Here is a 16,057-nt window from a genome sequence, read left to right on the forward strand (position 1 = left end):
AACTATCTTAAATGCTAAGCTTTTACTTTTCTTTTCCCATATTCAGATTCTTTCCTTTGAAATCAGTCTCTGATACTTGGGTGATCATACTTGTTTTGGGGCAAAATATTGGGGGGCAGGTTTTGGGGGAAAGGAAATCAAGGATGTTTCTATAGCTTGGTAATGGCCATGAATCACATCTGTTTGCCTTGAAAGCTCAGGAAGGACTAAGATGCTGGTGGAGGAGATAAATAGGATGCCTGATGGAAGCGTCATAAATCTGATGTAACAATTTATCTTTAGTCTGTGATGTTGGACTATGATACCCCAAGGCAGAAATCTCCCAGGAGGTTTGAGTGTGAATTTAGAAGTGTGTTTTCTCATTTAATGCCCTCATTAACTCTTATGTTAACCCTGTAAAATTAAAGAAAAGTATTACAAGACCATTTTATGAATGAAGGAAAGCCTGAACTTTGTTGACCTGGCTGGACCCCCAGATTTATAACAATCTGTATAAAGAATTTGAAGGAATTTTGTGTGAATAAAACACATTTCTAGGTAGGGTGGATTAGAGATTCTCTCCACCGGGATTAGTGGATTAGTAAACTAGCCATCAGGTGGGTGTGTCCCAAAGTGCATGACATTTATTATGTACATTTAAGCACTTGATAATATATATTCCCCTACTTTAAATCTGCCTTCGAAAGAAATACATTATCTGGGCAGGTGAAATATATTTTGCCTCTCTCACATAGTAGGTTGTTTAGACAATAAAAGGAGAGAAACATTTGCAAGGCTTATTCACTACCCTCAGCAATCTCTGACAGAGGAGCGGATGGAGCTCACAGATCATCTAAATATGCAGATAATCCTGAATCTTTATTTGGCTTCAGGATACAATGTATGATCCACCATCCACTCTCCATTTTGCTTAGTCACAGTTGGGCAGGGTGCGGGGGAAGAACCTTGGGACCACAGAAGAGTCAGTCTGGGGTGAGTCGCACAAGAAATCAATGCATGGCACGTACAATGTCGAATGTTTCACAGCATATTATCTAGCATGGAGATGGTGACCATGGTCAGCGTAATTTAGTTGCTCAGATGCAGACTATTCCTTACTGAGGAAATGGAGGCAAACTTTTCTTATTCTGTTTTGGCCTGAAAGAAGTCCTGCTCTCAGAAAGCAAAAGAAACCCTCTCAGAAGTTAAAGAGCCAATGGAGAGCACTACTGAGGGGGAAGATTTTCTATTATTCTGAGACCCACAATGAATTGTTCCTGAGAAAACCATTCCCTTTGGCTTATAGCTGACTGATCTGGTGGCCTCTTGATTTCTCCCCCACAGGTTAACAGGAAGATCAGGAGGCTGAACTTTGACCTTTTGGCTTTCTTGGCCTGATGATGAACGCCTAAGGGTGAGAAAGGCAGATATTCCTAACCTAGTGGGGTGTAGATATTACCTTGGCCTTGGCTGATGTAGTTGAAAAGGGCAGTGGGATGTTTTCTAAAATTTATAAGATTCTTAGATATCTTAAATCAGTCATTTTTTGAATTTGCCTCAAAGTTACTGCGAATTTTACTTATAGGCATTTTACTGTGATTTCTTGTGAACTAAGGCTTTTTGGTAGTTTAGTACGCTTTTCACCTATTTGAATTTCCACTATTTTCTATGAGAGGAGGACACGACGCATACGTCTAATAGGGGAATTCAGCTCTCTGCTGACTGGCAGTTTCGGAGTTATGTAATCTTTAACAGGCTCAGAGAGCATTATGCCTCCTATGGTTTTGGTGAAGCCACTCATTAAAGCTAGCATATGTGGTTTCTGATTAAAGCACTTCCTGTTCCTTTAATTTGTGACTGTGAGGTAAAACACTTTCCTTCCAAATTTAGCAGATGAAAATATTTTACTGCTCCTTTGGGGGAGTTAGTAATAGGGAATTAACATTTATGAAACATTTGTGTTGGAAGTTGACCACCAAGATCTCATTTAGCCTTCATAATGGCATCTGAGGTAGACATAATTAGCTTTACTTTATAGATGAGGAAATTGAGGCTCAGAGGGATTGAGCAATTGGTTCAAGATGCCCGAGGTAGTAAGTGGGAGAGCTTGGATTTGAATCTGAGGGGGTTGTCTCTATAGCTTGCACCCTTACCACCAGGCCATTGGGATATCAGCAGAGTACAATGGGGAGAGGTCAACCTCTTTCCAGGGCTCTGATTTCCCCAGGGTCCTTCCCTTTCTCTAGCTCACACCTGGCTACCTACCCGCTGCTTCCTGTTCAGATTTAACTGATAACGTTGCCATTGATAACCACATAAGCCTTCCTATTTTAAGAAGACCCTAAAAAAATCTTTTGTACCTGCAAGAGTAAATCTGTCTGGTAGAATCTGTCTGATGAGATTGGCTGGGTTAGTGGATGAGGGAAGCCATTTTCGGACACAACACTTGCGATTACAAAGTAAAGGGAATCCTGCCCTTTGTTTACCTTGCCCCTCGAAGGGACGTTTCTTTTCTGTGCTAAAAAAGCTGAGGCTTGGAAGAACACTGCTAGTCAAAGCTCTGGTGAAGGGCCCACTGCTACTGCTTCTGGAGAGGAGCTGCGGGCACCTAACAAACCCATTTACCTGCTCTCTACCATCCCTGTTAATGCACAGTAAGTGAAGTAACTACCTGAATTACCTTATTTCAGAGTAGCCCCAAAGATAGAAATTTGCATGTTTTGTATCTGTTGGTTTTTTTAACAGTTTTGTATGATCTTTTTCTAGTTTGCATTTCCTTTAGGCCCTATAGAGTATGATTGGGGTAATTAATCTACTTAGTTAAGAAATCAAATGCTCACGGGGCACCTGGGTGGCTCAGTCGGTTGAGCGTCCGACTTCGGCTCAGGTCATGATCTCACGGTCCGTGAGTTCGAGCCTCGCGTCGGGCTCTGTGCTGACAGCTCAGAGCCTGGAGCCTGTTTTGGATTCTGTGTCTCCCTCTCTCTCTGCCCCTCCCCTGTTCATGCTCTGTCTCTCTGTATCTCAAAAATAAATAAACGTTAAAAAAAAAAGAAGAAATAAAATGCTCTGATGAATTAAGGAAGAATTTTGATAGACATCTTGTAAAGCAGTTCTTTTCAAACTTTAATATGCGTAAGAATTATCTGAAGATCTTGTTGAACTACAGGTTCTGTGTCAGTAGGTCTAAGGCGGAGCTTATCATCTGGCATTTTTAATAAGTTCCCGTGTGGTAATAGTTCGCCTGAGGTCCACACTTTGAGTAGCAAAATTACAAGGCTCCTTAAATTCTATAATAAGAAAAATTATGGAATATTTTCTTTAAAATTTATATATGTCATTTTACCATGTAGAAAAGTAAATTCTGTCATGGTTATGTAAAACAGCAGTGGTGATGCTACATTCTTTTTTTTAAAAAAAATTTATTTAAATCCAAGTTAGTTAAAATATGGTGTAATAATGTTTTTAGGAGTAGAATTTAGTGATTCATCACTTATATATAATACCCAGTGCTCACCCCAACAAATGCCCTCCTTAATGCCCATCACCCATTTAGCCCATCCCTGCACCCAACACCCCTCTAGCAAACCTCAGTTTGTTCACTGTATTTAAGAGTATCTTATGGTTTGCCTCCCTCTCTGTCTTTAGCTTATTTTTCCTTCCCTTCCCCTATGTTCATCTGTTGTGTTTCTTAAATTCCACATATGAGTGAAATCGTGATATTTATCTTTCTCTGACTTATTTTGCTTAGCATAATACATTCTAGTTCTATCCATGTTGTTGCAAATGGAAAGATTTTATGCTTTTGGATTGCTGAGTAATATTCCATTGTATATATATATCGCATCTTCTTTATCCGTTCATCAGTTGATGGGCATTTGTTGATAGTACTGCTATAAACATTAGGGTGCATGTGCCCCTTCGAATAGGAAATGCTACATTCTAATACATGATACCAAATATCTGAATTAAACTTTTGTGAAATTTTGTTAGTCATCTAAGTGTTATATCTATACAATGGCAACTTCCAGATGTTTGAAGACACTAAAAATGAATTTCTCACTTTTTGTTCAGAAGTTTAGTAGTGTGCAGACACTTTTAATATTGCTGTAAGACTTTTGGACACATTTTAGCATTGGTTAGTATGTGTGCATCCCCAGTCCTGTGATTATGTCAGTCAAATTTGCTGTTTGTCATGGTGCCCATGTTTTTCAAGTGGCTAACACTGTAAATCATGCCTTCTCAAAGAGGGTGATAGTGTTCCCAAGAGGGCAAAATTTATTCTTGGCAGAGGGAAATATCTTAGATATGATGGTGGTTTGTGGCCTTCTAAAGGACCATAATAGTACATAAACAGATATATAGTATATCTGGAGTTCTAAACTTTCATCAGAGGACAGTTAGGGATGAAATGGTTAAAAAGGCTCCATAGGGAACGGGTGTGATAATGAAAGCAAGGTTGGATACACATCTGTAAATGCTCTACATATACTTAGTCAATTGTGGTCAAAAAGGTTTTTCTCTGGCCTGTTCTCTCTTTGTGTCTTGTTTTGTGTCTGCATCATTGCCATAGATTTTTAAAGTATCTACTTCCAGAAGGGGGTGATTTCTGGTATTTCCCCCCATATTTCTCTATTTCAGGAATATTTTCTTCTATTATATCCTTAAATGTTTTTACTATTTTAAGAAATTGTCATCAGATATACATGTCATAAAATTTACCATCTTGACTATTTTGAAGTGTATAGTACAATGGCATTAGGTTAATTCACAGTGTTGTCTAACCATCACTATGATTCATCTTCAGAAATTTTTATCTTCTTAGACTGAAAATCCACATGCACAGAACAGTACTTCCTATTCCCCTCCAAGCCTTCAGCCCTTGGCAACCACCATTCTACTTTCTATCTCTATGAAGTTGACTAAGTGCTTCATGTAGGTGGAATCATACAGTATTTGTCCTTTTGTGACTAGCTTATTTCACTTGGGATGTCTTCAAAGTCCATCCATGTTGTAGCATGTGTCAAAAATTCCTTCTTTTATAAGGCTGAATAATATTCCATTGTACGGATATACCCCATTTCGTTTATCCATCCATTCCTCAATGGTCAGTTGGCTTGCTTCTACCTTTTGGTCGTTGTGAATAATGCTGCTATGAATATGGGTGTACGAGAATCTGTGTGAGTTCCTGCTTTCAATTCTTTTGGGTGGTACCTAGATGTGGAATTGCTAGATCATATGGTAATTCTATGTTTAATATTTGAGGGACTGCTGTACCGTTTTCTATAGCACCAGGACGATTGCTTTTTCACTCATTTTGTGCAGTATTTTGCAGAGTGCAGTGAAAAGGTGTTTATACCATGAATGTATGACAGAAAATGATGTGAAGATCAGAGTAAATAATCTGCTGAATGATTCACCACCATGACTATTAAAACAAATCAGCCTCTCCTACACACTCACCCTTGCCTGTCCACGTACTATAATGTATATACTTACAAACAAGTGCTTGGCTGGGAATAACTCGTATGGGAGTCGAGGCAATGCATTTAGATTCTATATGGGTCAGATCCTTTTGAAAATGTACACCCCTTGCCATGGATTCCCACATTTAAAAGAAACCTGGAGAGACTTGTGGGATGTTCAAGGATCAGAGCTACAGAGGTGACCCACAGATGCAAATGAAGGTTGACTGAACTGAGAACACCTTGAGTATGGGAATTGTGTGCCTTCAGATTTTCACCCTCCTCTTCTTCTCCTCTACTTTCCCCTCTCACCTTTGCAATATAAGCACATGGTCACTCCACGAGTTTTGGTTCAACACAGAATGGGGGAAAAAAAAACCCAGAATGACCCAGAATGATAAAAAAGGTGAATTTTAAATTATTTTCTGATCTGTGAAATACTATTTTGAACACTGTAAGAAGTTTCTATTTCATACCTTTGTCAAGGGTAAAGGAGGTGGGTCTAATTAGGGAAGACAAGGTTTGGAAGAAATAAAAAATGATCACTGGGCAAGACTACTGAATTTACCCTCGGCATCTCTAGTATCATGATAGATGATGGAACTATCTGAAGGTGGCAGACGACGATGTATCATGGACCTTGCCAACCCTCCTGCTTTGTGCTGATGTTTCATATCTTTTAAACAGGCAATAAAAGCAGTCTTGTTCATCTGTGGCATTGAACACCATCCAGCGTTAAGATAAGAAAGGGGTTGTTAGACACAACACTAATGTCAAAATCTAGGGATGGTGCCAGACTCCAGCCAGACAAAGTGTTTGTAGCAAACAGGTGGGGAAATGTAGGGTGATAATAATGTTGAAGGACTTCCTCTCTCCATCTCATACCTCATTTATGTTTGTCCATTATCCAAACGTCATGGTAGTTCATTTTGGGAGGCCTCTTTTAAAATGCAAATAGCCTTTGGGAAAGATTACTGTTTATGTCGTGGTGTGAATTAATTTTGAAATGCCTTCTTGACGTTTTACTAGAAGGGAAGGGCATGGAGACTGCCCTGCTTAGACTGCAGATATGGAGTGAGATGCAGTAGTAGGAGCAGCACAGGGAGTGGAATGTGAAGGCTAAAATCAAAGTTGATGCCTCCTGTACTCTCTTTCACCTGGCTTCCATATTTCTGTTCATGGTACTACCACTCTATCAATCTTAAGGTGTTGGAGTTACTTCTGGCTCTCTCCTATCATTGATGTGTCCAGTCTGTTGCCAACTCTATGGATTATATGTCAGAAATATTTCTCTAAACAATTCCTCACTTTCTATTCCCATAGGCACCCCTCTTGTTCTATCCTTTAGGACCCGTCAACTTGACTACTGCAGGCTGTCTGTCCTGATCACCTACGTTTCAGCTGTTGCTTTGTCCTTCCTAAAGCATGGCTTTGGTCATGCTTTTCCCAGTTCAAAAATCCTGAATGGCTCCCCATGGCTTATTACATGAACTCCAGTGTTTTCAGTGGCATCAAGACTCTGTAGTCAAGTCCACACTTGACTCCATGATTCTCTTCCATATTCTCTTCAAGTTTGGCTGGTGGTCCAAAGAGGCCAGATGCTTAACAATCAAGTATTAAATGGAGCTTTGAAAAATGGATATAAATTATAATTATCATCATTGAATGTATACTGCGTTCCCGGAGTTGTGCTAGGCTTATCATGTACACTACCTCATTTAACCTACATACTGACCAAGTGAAGTTAATATTTCCATTTTATGGATCAGAAAACAGTTTTAGAGAAGTTCATTAAAGCTACATGATTGTTAAGTGAATGGAGCTGGGATTTGGACCCAGTTTGTTTGGCTTCAAAACTGTGCTTTTAAGCAAAGGATGAAGAAAATCAGTCAATAATTCTAGCTTGGATAAAAGTTAGGGACAAGAATTGGTGTGCTGTTTTCCAGGATTATGCCTAAGGACTGCATGTTGAGTAGCAAATGGAAGTATGATGGGATAGTGCATTAGTTTGCTAGGGCTGCCATAATACAATCCCACAAACACATATAAATTGGGATATTAGTATCGAAACCATATTGCTAAAATCACACAAGATAATATACAATGTGTGTAAAGTATGTGACACATCCTAGACATTTTAGTTCCTTTCTCACTCCCATAGTTATTATGACCATTGAGTAAACCTCTACCTGTTTGCATGTATATGGTCGGGAGGACCGGGGTGGGATAGATTACATATTGGATCAAAACCCATCTAGTTATAACTTGTGTCTCTATAGCCTCTTCCCCCAGAGTACTTTCACATTTGTGCAGACTTGTTAGGAAGGAGCCCAATGTATTTAACTAAAATCATAATTGCAGAATTTGTAAGTCAGAAAACTATTACTATAGTAAACAGTTCCCAAAGTTGCACTAAATTGGCCATGAGGTTTAGTAAACAAGTTCTCTTGTTAGCATCTTTTCATTTTTTCTCTATTTCTAACAAGCATGCTCAAATTTCCTCTCTTAGCTTCATTCTGGGTTTTACAGACTCGTCCTGTTGCCCCGCAGAGTGTCTTCTTCCCATCAGCCTATATTTTCCTTTACGGTTTAAAGGTTCCATAAAATTCTAGCAAACAGGGTCTGGGGGACCAACAAAACAAAACAAAACAAAACAAAACAAAACAAAACACCCCCACCCAATCCTTTAATAAAGAGTAGAGGATAGATAGAAACCAGTCATCTGTTAGTGTCATGTGTTGTGTTCACTTTAACTCTCAGAATGCCTGACCAGTGATTCTCAACCCTTTACTCCTCCAGCACCTGGGAGATATGGTACACTCCCACTAGGAAGGTGCAGTCTGGGATCGTGTGGCCCTGGAAAACACTTCCTCAGTGATTCTGATAGTCTTAAGGAGGAATTCCCCCTCTGTTGGGGAATTATTGCTTTATATTGCTTTACCCCGTAATTCTAGTGCCGTTTATACCACTCAGCCTACCTGAAAAAGAGAGGCTAGATTTAACAAACATCTTCACCTGTGTGAAATACAAATGATTCAGATTACTCTCTCATTGTGATTCCTTAGAAAAACGAAGGAGGGTGGACTTGGTTTAAGTGCCTTTACCACATATAGCTGTATAGATTCCTGTATCATTGTACCTATGTGGGTGCCAACAGTCCATACAAACATACGTTTGTCACTTTTCTTTATAATTTTCTCCAGGAGGAATGCTGGTTGTGGTATTCTGTTAGCGCCCACATAGGTACAATGATAAAAGGATCTTTAAGTACAGATATGGTGAGTAAAAGGAAAAGAGACCTGGCAGAAACCAAGGACACCACAAATCACCTGCCAAGAAAAACTTAAAAAAAAAAAAAAAAGTAGATGCAAACAGATTATCTGATAAGAGTAACCAGATTGCGCAAATGCCTGGATTTTTAAAGAAAGTTGCAGTTTCTCATACATAAATACTGTTACAGAGAAAGGATTAGTGCTCTTGATTTGGGGAAAACACAAACAGAAGCAAAACTAAGTTTTTAGGTTATATATTTCAAGATTCTCAAATACATGTGTCTATGTGTTCATTTATCCAAATGTATTTGTTAAAGAACAACATGTTATTTTAAGATAAAAAGGCAATATTCAGCAATGTATTATCAACTTAAATTCTATTGATCATAAAAATTAACCTATTTATGACTTAATTCAGTAAATATTTATTGGGCATCTAAAACGTTCTGGACTTTGTTCCAGAGTACTGGACAAAAAGACAGTCTATGCTCTCCGGGAGCTTATGTTTTTCTGGAAAAGACAGACAACAATCAAATAGCTAGCTATATAAATATAATGGCAGGTGGTAATAATGTGCTATGAAGACCAACAAAGCAAGGCAGAGGGAGAGAGCCAGGGGTGCTACTTTAGCTAGAGAAGTCCTGGAAAACTATCTCCCAAGCCAATGTTGCAGCAAAGCACTTTGAAAACTGAGTTTTTGTCTTCTATGTTTTTTGAACTCTGAGCAAGCTCTCCCACTCCCACAGATTCACCTCTGACTATATAAAGACTCCAGATTCCTATCTCCAGCTCTGACCTTTTCTCTGAGTTCTAATTCCATGTTGCCAAGTGTATAATCAACAGATCTAAAACCAAGGTTGCCATATTCACCCTTTGCCCCTCTACCCCCACTAAAAGATTGTCTTCATTTTTCTAGAAATTTCTAGAGAAGTTAAAGATTTGACTCTTTCAGCAACTTCATTGCACTGTAGAAGAGTCCAGATAGTTTCTTGTCAAAAATTCTTCCCATCTACCCCCTCTCTCCCCAGGTCCTCATTCTCACTACCATCACATTTAAGAGCAGCTGGAAGTTTGCTTAGGAAAGCCATGATATTCATGTTTTTCCCTGCTTGGCCAAAACTGGATACTATGGCCTCCTATATCATAACTGAAGTCTTATGACTGCTTTTTACAACCTCTAAAATTCAGCTACATCAAACCTATCTGTTATGGACCGAATTGTGTCCCCCGCCTCTGCCCCAAATTTATATGTTAAAGCCCTAACCCCCAGTATCTCAGAATGTGACTCTATTTGGATACAGGGCTTTTAGAGGAGTAATTCAGTTAAAATGAGGCCATTAGGTTGTGCCCTAATCCAATCTGACTGGTGTCTCTAGTAGAAGAGGAAGAGGTGCCAGGAATGAGTGTCCAATCAAGAAAAGGCTATACATGCATCTGGTGAAAAAGGCTTCAGGAAAAAACAACCGTGCTGGCACTTTAATCTTTGACATCCAGCTTCCAGACAGTGAGAAAATAAATCTTTGTTGTTTAAGCCACCCAGTCAATAAACTGAGGCTCAGAGATTAAGGGGCAAGGCCGCACAACTGGTAAGAGCTAGAGCTGAGTCTGCAGGTCTCACACCATGACACTGTAGTGGCTGTAAGCACTGTTGCTTAAAGCAGGAGTTGGCAAACTTTCCATAATGTGCCCAATAGTAAATGTGTTAGGTTCTGCGGACTAAGAGGCAAGGTGGAGGATATTATATAGGCACTTATATAACCATTTAAAATGTAACTATTTAGGGGTGACTGGGTGGCTCTGTCAGTTAAGTGTCTGATCCTTGATTTCGGTTCAGGCTGTGATCTCACAACTTGTGGCATCAAGCCCCACCCACGTCAGGCTCTGTGCTCACAGTGTGGAACCTGCTTGGTTCTCCCTCTCTCTTTGCCTCTCTCCTGCTCGTGTGTGGGTGCTTTCTCTCTCTCAAAAACAAATAAAACTTTAAAAAAAGCAGATATTTAAATTTTTTTTTTTTTAAGTTTTATTTATTTTTGAGACAGAGAGACAGAGTGCGAGCAGGGGAGGAGCAGAGAATCTGAAGCAGGCTCCAGGCTCTGAGCCGTCAGAACAGAGCCGGATGCAGGGCTCAAAGTCACAAACTGCAAGATCATGACCTGAGCCAAAATTGGACACTTAACTGAGCCACCCAGGTGCCCCATAAAAGCAGATATTTAAGACAAAAATCTAAGACTGCCATGAGCATGCCACATCTATGACCAAATCTAAGAATTCCTCTACCCTATTTAGGGAGCCATTGAAGGATCCCTAAGTAGGATCATTAGGATCAGGTTCAATTTCTTAGAATGGATCTAAAGAAGGATAAAGGAAGGATCTTTAGCATCACGTTCAGTCTCTTAGAATGGCAAGTGTCCCAGCCCTGCCTTCCTCACAAGCCTCATCTTCCTCATTAGCTGCAGTAATACCAAATTGAATGGTTTGTCACAGCTCTGACACTGCACTTCTCTGCTCCCTGTCCTTACCTGGCCAATTCATGCTCATCTTCCCCAATTTTCAGATTAATATCTACCACTCCTGGGGCCTTCCCTGACCTTCCTCCTCCCCACCCTCACTCTCACCCACAGTCTGGCTTAAGGGCCCCTTTTCTGGGTCCCCACACAGACTTCCATCAAAATTTCCATAAATTACCCATTTATGAGTCTGCCTCCTTTACATAAGCTCCCAGGACATGTGTTCCTTGTAATAGCCAACCACCTGTTACTTAATAAATATTTAATTGAATGGCACGTTTTTAAGTAGTTACATTTTATTTATTTATTTTTTGAAAGAGAGAGAGAGAGAGAGAGAGAGAGAGAGAGACCGAGCATGAGTGGGAGAGAGAGGCAAAGGGAGAGAGAATCTTAAGCAAGCTCCTGGACATGACAGCGTTACTTTGTCCATTAAAAAAAAAAAAAAAAAAAAAAAAAAAAGTCTGACATATATCCAAGTCAGAATAACCACAGTTTGTCAGTCAAGTAAAATTATTGTTCCAATAAAAACAGTGACTAGTTGAACTCACAACTCAAATGGGATTGAAGTAGAACAAAAGCCAATGTATCATTGTTCAATTCATTCAATCGAATGGGCCAAGTGCTTTTCCAGATAATCATTATAGAATATTAAAACTATGTATATTTCAAGGGTCAGTATTTAATAAAATTATTAATTGTTGCTGTTTCATCTAGGATTTTCTTAAGTGAAATTTTTTTTTTTTTTTAATCTGCGAGTGGGTGGTGGTGATGAATACAATGACCACTATTTCATTCTGTTGCTGCTGCCTTGATTTGTTGTAAGGCATCAGCAGTTTACCCACGACTGCTTTTGTACCATCAGTGCGAATGTCAATACAATTGTTCCAGGATAAATGATGTGATTCAAAAAGATTATTGTACACTTTGAATGTTTCAGCCCCTCTTATGCTTATTTTCAAGCATTCCTATAAAAGATCTTTGGTGATTAGCCAGTGCTAATACCTGATGAATGCAACCAAAATAGCAAGTCCAGAGAGTCCATAGATCTATCCATTGCTAAGGCAAAAATGCAGTATTGCAGGCAAGATCATCTTTCATGTTTGCAGCTGAATCTTAATTTGATGAGTTGCTATATCACTGGGAAGTACAGGGCCATGGTTTCTTTTGCTGTTTTTTCATCTAGAAGACATTTAGCAAAACAAATTCTCCCAGGCTTTATTCATTTCTCACCTATGATGTTCACTTCTTCAGTGAAGGCAGTATAAATTATTGTACTAAGATACTTCACTGACTTTTTCATCTCCAGTTTGAAAAGTTGCACCAAATGATTTTTGGCATTTGACAAGTTCATTACATCTACATTAAAAAACTGAATACCTTTTTTAAAACTTTGAATGATTGACCTCAATATGGTGTTACAACTTAACCGGCACCATAATACTATTAAGAAATGTTCTATCGTATAAGATACAATAAGGTGAATAGTTAACATTTATAAAGCCAAGGAAAACATCATCTTTTTATTTCTTTTAATCATTTTTAAAAAATGTTTTATTATTTATTTTTGAAAGAGAGAGAGAAAGAGAGAGAGCAAGCTGGGGAGGGGCAGAGAGAGGAACACCCAGAATCTGAAGCAGGCTCCAGGCTCTGACCTGTCAGCTCAGACCCTGAACTCATGAATTGTGAGATCATGACCTGAGCCAAAGTTGGATGCTTAACTGACTGAACCATCCAGGTCCCCCATATTTTTATTTCTTATTTATAGTTTCTTCCAGTTGCTTTAGAGATTTCTCTTTCCATGAGCCAGGGGTCTCTCTGTCATTTTCATCTTTTTTTTTTTTTTTTTTTTGTAACTTTAGATGTTAGAGTATCTGAACCTTGAGGAAATGTGTCTTGTGATATCCCTTTTTATTTTATTTTTCATTTTATTTTTTAAAAAATTTTTCATTATTGTTATTTTTTTTAATGTTTATTTTTGAGAGAGAGAGAGTGGGGGAGGGGCAGAGAGAGAGAGTGGGAGATCAGGGTCTAGAGTCAAACAGATGAAGATTTTAATCTCTTCACCAATGATGAGCAGTGTGACCTTGGGCAAATTCTCAAGGCTTCATTTTTTGAATATAGTTTCTGTTGTCAGGAATCTGGAAGTGCCTTTGGGGGAGTTCTAGTTTAGGGCTGCTCCTAAGACCACAGTCAAGATGTTGGTCAGCGCAGTCATCTGAAGGCCTGATATGTTGGGGAGGCTCCCTCATATAGCTGGCCAGTTGGTGCTGGCTGTTGGCCTCAGTGGACTTTTCCAGAGAGTCCTCATAACATGGTAGCTCTCTCTCAGAGAGTTAACGTTCTATCACATTTGGTTAGAACAATGGTAGTGTCACATCATTCAACCAAATTGATAGACCAAATTGAGTTTATATTTCAACATGTAAATGAAGCAAAGTATATTCAAATTTTCTTTTTGTAGTAACATTAACAAACTACCATTCTTGACTCTGTGTGGGAGGGCATTGGGCACTGGGGCTTGTGGTCTTCTCAGACAGTATGCTTGCTTTGACATTTTATAGAAAACTTTGAATGTTTATTCTGAAACATTAGTCTTTCACTGATTATATTTATTTATGAGTTCTCCAGAGGCTATGATTTTGAGCTTAGATTTTTATATACCAAGTGAAACCAGAAATAATTTTAGGGGAGAATTAGTTTTGTAAAAAAAAAAAAATTGTGCATGAATTTGTTTGAATGGACATTTAAGGCCTTTATTATACATAAAATATGTTAGTAGGGTGAAAAAAAAATCCAAATAGATTTTATTGAGAAAGCCTAACATCTTATTTGGAGCATCCTTTAAGTGATTTGGTTTCTGCAGGACTGCATTTACTGGAGTCTTTTATTCCCTGCAGATACAAAAGAATTGTTTCCTTTTTATTTTTATTTTTTTTTAGAAGTTACCAAAACCAAAGACTGGGAGAAGGGAAAGGCAGCAAGTTTTGGGGACAATACAACACTTGTGAGAAACAAGTGACTATTTACTTTGAAACTCCCATCAGGGTCTTCTAACACCTATTAATACTGAGTAACAATTCAAGCTCATTGCATCCCTCTTCCCTCCTGGAACTCTAACTTTGCTTCTGCTGATTTGCTTGTGATCTGAAGCTGGCATCCCTGTTCACCTGGTCATCTGGCCCCAAACCACATCCTGACTGGGGACCCCTTCACTGCTGCCCGTATTTAGCTGGTCCGGACCTGTGCATTCTGTCTGAACAGTGCTGCCCAGCCCTTTCTTTCTATTTACTTTCCTCTTCCTCATTGCCTCTGAACCAGGGTCAGCTCAGTTCAGTCCTGGATGCAGTAGTTCCTAAGGGCCTCTGGGCCCCTCAGTCTTACCGCATCTAGGCTGCTTCTGGGTTAATTTTGCCTGCCCAGATTCTTCCATGTTCACTCAGTGTTTATTAAAGACTCAGCGTCTCAGCCGGCCACTGGAGGTGCTCCACCCAAAGGCACCAAGTTACCTGTTACATTTATGTTATCACCTTTGCTTTGACTACCTTAAAAAGGGACTGTAGGCTTTTATCTGACTCTTCCTCATTTTTTTTGGTCATGCTGTTCGATCTTCCTATAAATCATTTTGGTTGAAATCCCACCCATCCTTCAGGGCCTGTCTCAAATGCCCTCTCCTTTGCAAAGATTTTCCTCATGACCTTTTTTTTTCCTCCACCATGTTTGTCTTTCTTTTTAGGACACTCATTGAACTTTGTATCCATCATGATGTTTAATCATAATTGGTTTCTTTTAATATAGCACGTGTGTGCCTACCTTATCATTTCTATAAGATTACAATGTACTTGAAAGAAGGGACATAATCATTCATCTTTTTTTTTCCTGCCAACTCCTAGGACTTCAATAAAAATTGTGTAAATCCATTTTTTTTTTTTTTTTTTTAAAGTACTTAGGGCGCCTGGGTGGCTCAGTCAGTTAAGTGTCCGATTTTGGCTGGGGTCATGATCTCTCAGTCCGTGAGTTCGAGGCCCGCAACGGGCTCTATGCTGACAGCTCAGAGCCTGGAGCCTGCTTCGGATTCTGTGTCTCCCTAGCTCTCCGCTACGCCCTCCCCCCCCCCCCCCCCCCCCCCAAGTCTGTCTGTCTCTCTCTCTCAAAAATAAATGAACACTAAAAATAAATAGTACTTAAGCTAAGAAACAGCAAAATTCCTGTTTATCAGATAAAATGTAAAATTATGCAGAAAGAAAAAAATTATATATACATGAATATAAACGTATACATGTATGTACATTCGTCATTTTGCGAAGTTTTGAACCAGACAGGGGTATAAGGCACTGTTTTTTATTACTGGGCTGTGCCAAAAAAAAAAAAAAAAAAAGTAGTAGTCCAGATTATAATTTGAGGACAGAAAAATGGCTTCAACATCTATCTCAGTGGGTGCCAAAGGTAAACACTTTGGCAAACGTTAAGTTCCGAGGACCAAAGCTGCTCTGAGGCACTGGAGGAGCCAGGCCTTTAGGAATCTTCCAGAGACGCCTTAAATGGAGCTGGCGGGAAGCTCGCCGCGCCAGGGCGGACGGAGGAGTGCGGAACGTGCAGCTTCCAGGATTTCCTCCTCCCCGGGAACCGGGCCGACCTGTTCCCGCCGCTGCCTTCCCGCCTCCACCGCTCCCTCTGCAGGCCCAGGGCACCCACGCCGCGCGCCTTCTTCCCCGGCGCCCGGCCCGGCCCGGCCCGGCTTCTCTCGGCCGGCCGCTGGGGCCGGGGTCCCGGTCCGGGAGGCGGGAGGTGGGAGACCGCGCTCGCTCGGGGTTTCCAGGTGAAGGGGGAGAAAACA

At 39.9% G+C, this 16,057-nt stretch overlaps 1 protein-coding gene across 1 annotated transcript in view; it reads left to right on the forward strand.

The window, feature by feature from the left end:
* Nucleotides 1–16,057, forward strand: part of NXPE3 (neurexophilin and PC-esterase domain family member 3) — a 67,415-nt gene that overhangs the window by 48,345 nt on the left and 3,013 nt on the right. The window contains exon 7 of the mRNA XM_049628109.1: nt 1,324–1,393. The gene's annotated coding sequence lies outside the window, so the exon portion shown is untranslated. The remainder of the gene's footprint in view (nt 1–1,323; nt 1,394–16,057) is intronic.

This window comes from Panthera uncia, chromosome C2 (assembly GCF_023721935.1).
Source record: "Panthera uncia isolate 11264 chromosome C2, Puncia_PCG_1.0, whole genome shotgun sequence".
In the NCBI taxonomy this organism is placed as follows: domain Eukaryota; kingdom Metazoa; phylum Chordata; class Mammalia; order Carnivora; family Felidae; genus Panthera; species Panthera uncia.